The sequence below is a fragment of the Zingiber officinale genome, chromosome 2B, assembly GCF_018446385.1.
Source record: "Zingiber officinale cultivar Zhangliang chromosome 2B, Zo_v1.1, whole genome shotgun sequence".
In the NCBI taxonomy this organism is placed as follows: Eukaryota; Viridiplantae; Streptophyta; class Magnoliopsida; order Zingiberales; family Zingiberaceae; genus Zingiber; species Zingiber officinale.
The window spans coordinates 50978966-50986088 of NC_055989.1; positions in this window are offsets into that span (position 1 = coordinate 50978966).

Genomic DNA, 7123 nt, shown 5'->3' on the forward strand with positions numbered 1-7123 from the left:
TTCTTCAAGATAACTTAAAACTTCTAGATAGATTTGGGTGCACGTATCATGAACCAATAGTTTGCTTATGTTTATCCCTACAGAATTATAGTGCAGTTTTTGTTAAGCATCATAGTGCATATCTTGTTAAGTTTTATGTACTCTGAGTTTAAGAAAAGTATAAGAAAGATAAAGAAAAGAAAGAAAAAGGCCAAGGCCTTAAGTAGATCCCAAAGTCAAGACTTTAGGGATTTTTGGCACACAAGGTGCTTGTTAAAATGCCGAGGCATTATATATTAGAAGTATTAAAAGATAACAAGTATTTTACTTTTATCAGTGGCACTATGTTGTACTCTCAGTTGTCCTTGGGTTGGGCTCCCATAGTCGTCCCTAGGTTTAGTTAACCTAGTATGCTGGACTCTCAGTTGTCCTTGGGTTGGGCTCCCATAGTCGTCCCTAGGTTTAGTTAACCTAGTATGCTGGACTCTCAGTTGTCCTTGGGTTGGGCTCCCATAGTCGTCCCTAGGTTTAGATAACCTAGTAAACCCTACTAGATTCGGGACTAGCTACCTCAGGTCTAGTTAGGGATGCACGCATAGCAAGTACAGTTGTCGGGCCCATCAGCAGCTTGATTATTATTTTTATCTATTATAAAAATAGTTTTCAAAACTTCACAAATCAGTTATGCGAATACAGTTCAGATTCAGCATTAGCCTAGCATAAGTTTAGCTCAACTTATGTATCTGTTCAGTTTTCCTATTATTTTGAAGTATTAAAGTATAAGTTTTTAAGCAAAAGAAATAAGCTTCACATAAGTTTAAAATCCAACAAGTTCAGTTTTCTTTTATGCTAGCGTGTTTGTTTAGATTTGCTTTACATGTTTAGCATTTCAGTATGCTTTGTTTCCTTTGCTGTTAGATGAGTATGAGTAGTATTTCTTTCTGAGCATTCAGTTTTAGATTTCTTCCAGTTACATGCATATTCGAGTTTTGTGAGTTAGATAGTGCTTACTAAGCAATTTTGCTTATAGTTGTATTTTCCTCTTACTGCAGATAAAGGAAAGGAAAAGCTATAGCAAAGGAAGGCGGACAAGAAGGTGCGGATGGATGTGTGATGCCCGGACTATAGAAGCCTTGGTATTTAGTTTAAGATTCTATTAAGATATTTTGTATTTAGACCATTTGGGATTGTTTTGTAATGCCCGCCCTTCCATGGACACTCAGACTGCTCTAGAGGGACGGGGTTACTTACATTCACCTAACATACTAATGCATATGAATTCATGGCAGCGGTAGACATACTTAAAAAAAAATTTTTTATCATATGCATTTGATTGTCTTAAATATGGCATGTGAATCATAACTTATTAACCTTTTACCATATCATAATAATTCTAACATGGGCACAATATCATAAGAGCATAACATACTAGCTCAAAACATCATCATAAGCATAGGGTCCAAACTTCGTTCACATGCACGATTTAACCAATATAGATTTAAACTTAATTTGATCCATCCACCATGCCACTTCCACACACATCATCATTGCCCTTCCTGTTGCTCCCCTTAGTTCATCCATTCCTTGCCTTTATCTGCAGTACAAGGAACATAAAACTATAAGCCCAAAGGCTTAATGAGCTCCTTTCCTACTCATAAAACATAAAGCACATAACACAACATAGCATGTAAAAGATAGCATAGCATAACATAGCATGGGGAATCATAACATAGAACATATCTTATCATGTAAGAAACATAACATATCATAACATAGCATGAGGGAAACATAACGTAAACATATCATATCATATAAGAAGTAGAACATAGCATAGCATAACATGTGAGTGCATATCATGAAACATAGCTTATCTCATAACATAAGGCATAACATATCATATCATGAGCATAGCATATCATATCATATCATGAGCATAGCATATCATATCATGGAACATAGCTTATCTCATAACATAAGACATAACATATCATATCATGAACATAGCATATCATATCATGAGCATTGCATATCATATCATGGAACATAGCTTATCTCTTAACATAAGGCATAACATATCGTATCATGAAGCATGGAACTTAACTAATCACATATCAAAGATCATACATCATGAGAAAACATAAGCATGCTTGGTAAGATTCACCCTAAACCCATTTATCCACCTTGGCCGAAACCTTACTAATTGGATTTCCCATTTTTTTCCACTATAAGAAGCATGAAACTAAAGCCACCCATAGATAAATAACCATATATCATAAATGGGCATAAACAAGCATGGTTAGTTTGCAAGACATGGCTCTAAGTCTCTACACTTGCTTGGCCGAACCCTAAGGTGAAGTTCTAAGTTTCATTTGTGTAACATGTAGCATGAAAGCTTATCTAACAATATACAAAAGATCACATATCGTGTAGAAACATAACTAAGCATGATTCGGTTTCAAAAATTTACCCTAGGCTTGGCATTCCCTCTTGGCCGAAACCTACATTTAGGGTTTTAAGTTTTTTTTTTTCTAATGCCACATGTAACATAATGACTTTACCTAACTACATACAAGATATCATACCTCATGAGTAAGCATAAATAAACATAATTAGATTTCAAAACTTTCCTCTAAGATTTGCATTTCACCTTGGCCGAACCCTATAAATGGGGTTTTAAAATTTTCTAATGCAACATGTAACATAATGACTTAACCTAACCACATACAAGATATCATACCTCATGAACAAGCATAAATAAGCATGATTGGGTTTCAAATTTTGACCCTAAGCTTGGTATCATGTCTTGGCCGAAACTTTACACTAGGGTTTCCATCATTTTTGTTACCACATGAAGCATAACAATCTAAGCTATCAACATATAAAAATTCATATACCATGAAGGAGCATAAACAAACATATTTCCTTTTCAAAATTTTTGCCCTAACTCTTATAACCCATCTTGGCCGAAACTTTACATTAGGGTTTTCATCATTTTTGTTACCACATGAAGCATAAAAAGCTAAGCTATCAACATATAAAAATTCATATATCATGAAGAAGCATAAACAAGCATGTTGTCAAAAGAAACTTTGTTTTCTACCAATACTTTTAGTCTTAGCCGAAACATTCAAGGGGATTCTAGATTTCTTTCTTCTTTTTTTTCCCACATAAAACATAAGTTGTAACTTATTAACCCTAAGTGACCACCCATTTTATCTTGGCCGAAATTTCAAGAAGAATCTCTAAGGTTTCAAAAACATCTACATATAAAATGATCGACAACTACTTGTACTGCAGTGAGGGGATACTCACATCCTCGCTTGATTTCTTAGGGAAGAGACCTTGCTTGTGGAGCCTTCCTAGAGAGGAGCCTTCCTTTGCTTGGGTTTCGGCAATGAAGGTGTGGAAGGGCTTGGTCACGGTGGAGAGAAGGAGGGAAGAGGAAGAGAGAAAAAAAATGAAATCTCTTCTTTAATTTCCCTTTTTATTCTACATGAGAGGAGGAAGGGAAAATGCATTTTTCCTTCTCCTTTCTTTTACTCACTCTTAATGAAAAGAAGAAGCAAGGCTCATCTTTTCTTTGAGAGGAAGAAGGCAACTCCAACTTCTCCTTCTAAGTGAAGGGAGCCTTCACTTCCTTACCTTTAACCATGATTTCCCTCTCCTTTCTTACAATAATTACTCTTGGTCTATTGGTTAACATATTCATGTATTTAGTGAGAGATCCAAGGTTCAAGTCCTAGGTCTTGTATCTTTTTATTTCCATTTTATTTTTGGCTAATGTTTACTTAAGACCTATTTTTATTCATGATAAAAATATCTAAAATCTTGCTTAGTACCCTATGGGTGTTACAATCCCCCATACCTCATAAAAGTTCATCCTCGAACTTAAAATAGTTTCGGGTGCTTTTGTCTCGTATCGTCTTCTCGTTCCCATGTGGCTTCTTCGAACCGTTGATTTTGCCACAGGACCTTTACCAAGGGTACCTCTTTGTTTTTTAGTCTTTTGATACTTCGATCCAATATCTGAACCGGTCGACTTTCGTAACTTAGATCCTCTTGCACTTGTACGGTTTGTGGTTCGATCACTTGGTCCGTGCTCGGAATACATTTCTTTAGCATCGAAACATGGAACACATTGTGGATAGCTGACATCTCCTGAAGTAGCGCTATTTCATAGGCCACCTTGCCAACTCTTTTCAGAACTTGATATGGGCCTACATAGCGCGGGCTTAGTTTTCCCTTCTTTCTGAACCTCATCACTCCTTTCATAGGAGCTACATTAAGGAATACTGCATCTCCGACACTGAATTCTAAGGGCCTTCATCTTTTATCTGCATAACTCTTTTGTCGACTTTGAGCTATTTCTATTCTTTGGTGGATGTTCTGTATAGCACGGGTGGTGTTGTCAATGAATTCTATTTGAACTCCCATCTCCCTCTTTTCACCACCTTCGTACCAGCATATAGGGGACCTACATTTCCTTCCGTACAGAGCCTCGTAGGGTGTCATTCCAATAGTAGCCTGGTAACTATTGTTGTAGGCAAATTTCACTAAACATAAATATTGGCACCAACTCCCTTTGAAATCTAAAGCGCAAGCCCGTAACATGTCTTCTAGTACTTCATTTACCCTTTCTGTTTGTCCGTCGGTCTGAGAGTGGAAGGCAGTACTGAACAATAGCTTGGTGCCAAGGGCTTTTTGAACACATTCCTAAAAATGTGAAATAAAATGATCATCTCTGTCAGAAATAATGGTCTTAGGAATCCCATGTAATCTAACAATTTCTTTGACATATAATTGAGCTAATTGCTCAATAGAGTAGGTCATCTTAATTGCCAGAAAGTGGCCAAATTTGGTCAATCTATCCACGATTACCCATATAGCATCATAACCGTTCGTCGTCTTGGGTAATCACGAGAAGAAATCCATAGAGATATCTTCCCATTTCCATTCTGGAATTTGGATTGGCTGCAGTAATCCTCCAGGTCTCTGATGTTCTGCTTTAACCTACTGGTAGGTCAAACCGGTACTGACATACTGAGCCACATCTCTTTTCATACCGGACCACCAGAAATTCTTTTTCAGATCTTGGTACATCTTAGTGGAACCCGGATGCATCACATAGGGTGTTGCATGGGCCTCTTCCAGTATCTTCTTTCGCAACTCTGGCTTCCCGGGAATACATTATCGATCCCTGATATATAATATTCCACTGTCCGCGATGCGGAATCCGTCATTCTTTCCCTCTAAGGTTTCTTGCTTAATTCTTTGGAGGCTTTGGTCACTAGTTTGCTTCTCCAATATATTGTCGAATAATGTCGGTGCTAAGGTCAGGGTAGAGAGTTACCCGGACATATTTTCGACCCAGTGACACGTAATGTTTCTCGGCTTCCCGATAAATTCGACTATTGGTTCGCCTTCATTATTAGATAATGGTTCACCTTCAGTATCAAATAAAACTTTAGCATATTGACTAAAATTAGGTAGCTGACCTGTGATGACTGTAGAAGCACTTGCCACATCCTCCTTAGTAAGAGAAAAGATCCTGGCGTTCGTCGCTATTGGCGGAGCTTCCAATCTCCCTTGACTTATCTGAGGGCCTTCTAATGCAGCTTGCATCAAGTGTAGCTGAGGGGGAACACCTCTGTTTTGGACATGCTGTGGAGGGGTGTCTGAATCTGAGTAGGACAGCTCTGAGCCATATGCCCTTCCATTCCACAGTTGTAGCATCTATTTGTGCCTATACGGCATATTCCCGGGTGCTTCTTCCCGCAGGTGGTACACTGAGGAAACATGAGTTGCTTCCTTGCTGGTCCACCCTTGGAGTCAGTCCATTGCTTCCTCTTGCCACTGTGATTTCCTTTCCAGTTGTTTCAGGTATTCTGAGATTTCTGTCCTCCCGGCTGAGTTTGATTCTTGCCCTCATTCATCGCCTTTTGATAGTGTTCCGTGATCAGAGCACTGATGATTAATTCTTCGGCGGTCTGCGGTCTGCGGTCTGTGGTCTATTAACTCTGTCGGCCACATTCAGAGCTATCTCAGGTCTGAGCATTTTCAGCATGAGTCTGACCCTTTCTCTTTTAGTGCTAACCAATTCTGGACATAAGCACGCTAAACGGTTGAATTTCTTGACAGCTTCATTAACGGACAGATCGCCTTGTCGGAACTCGGTGAACTCATCATAGTGCTTGTTTGTCACCCTCATATGGAAGAATTCTTCGAAAAATTCCGTCTCAAAGTCTATCCATCTCATCTGATTTATTTGTCATTTTGCTTTGACAAGGTCCCACCACATTCTGGCATTGCCCGTAAGGCAGAACGATGCACATTTGACTTTCTCGTGCTCAGGCCAATCCAATAACTCCACTACGCTCTCCATAGTCTTGAACCAGGCCTGCGTGTCCCATGGTTCACAGTTACCGGAGAAAGCTTCCGGCTTCAGTCTCTGCTACTGAATCATATATGCCTCCTAACGAACCACTGGAGCTGGGCCTATCGGTGGTGCAGGTGTCGGTGGCACGGGTGCAGCTGCAGGTATGACTGGCATCGTATTCTGATTCCTAGGTGGGGTAGCAGTATTCCCCTGCTGATTCATTAGAGCAGTGATTATCTGTTGTTGTTCCATAACCTGACGCTGGAGCTCAGTGACCACATGCATCAGATCCGGTGGAGGTGTAACACCCATGAAATTATAAGATAAGTATATAAGTGTTATTTTTCTTTAGAGCATAGAAATAAAAAGAATAAGAGGAAAGGGAAAATAGAAACCAAAATAGAATAAGAAGAGGTGAGGTCAAGGATTGAACCTTGAACCTCTCACAAATAATAGAGATAAATTGATGTATGATAACCACTAGAATAATGAATAATATATGGATAGAAAGGAATGAAAATTTAGTTAAAGGTGAGAAGAAAATAAAAGAAAACTAAACAAAAGAGCAAGAGAAAACCAAGTTGCTTACCTCCTCTTCCTCTAGGTTAAGAGAAGAAGCAAGCAAAAGATAAATTGCCTACTTCCCTCCCTCTCTCTATTTTTGTGGGATTAAAGGAATGAGGGAAAAGAGGAGTTGAGGGAATGAATGAAGACATGCTTCATTTACATAGGAATAAATAGGATTGGGAGAAGAAAATCAAGGGATTT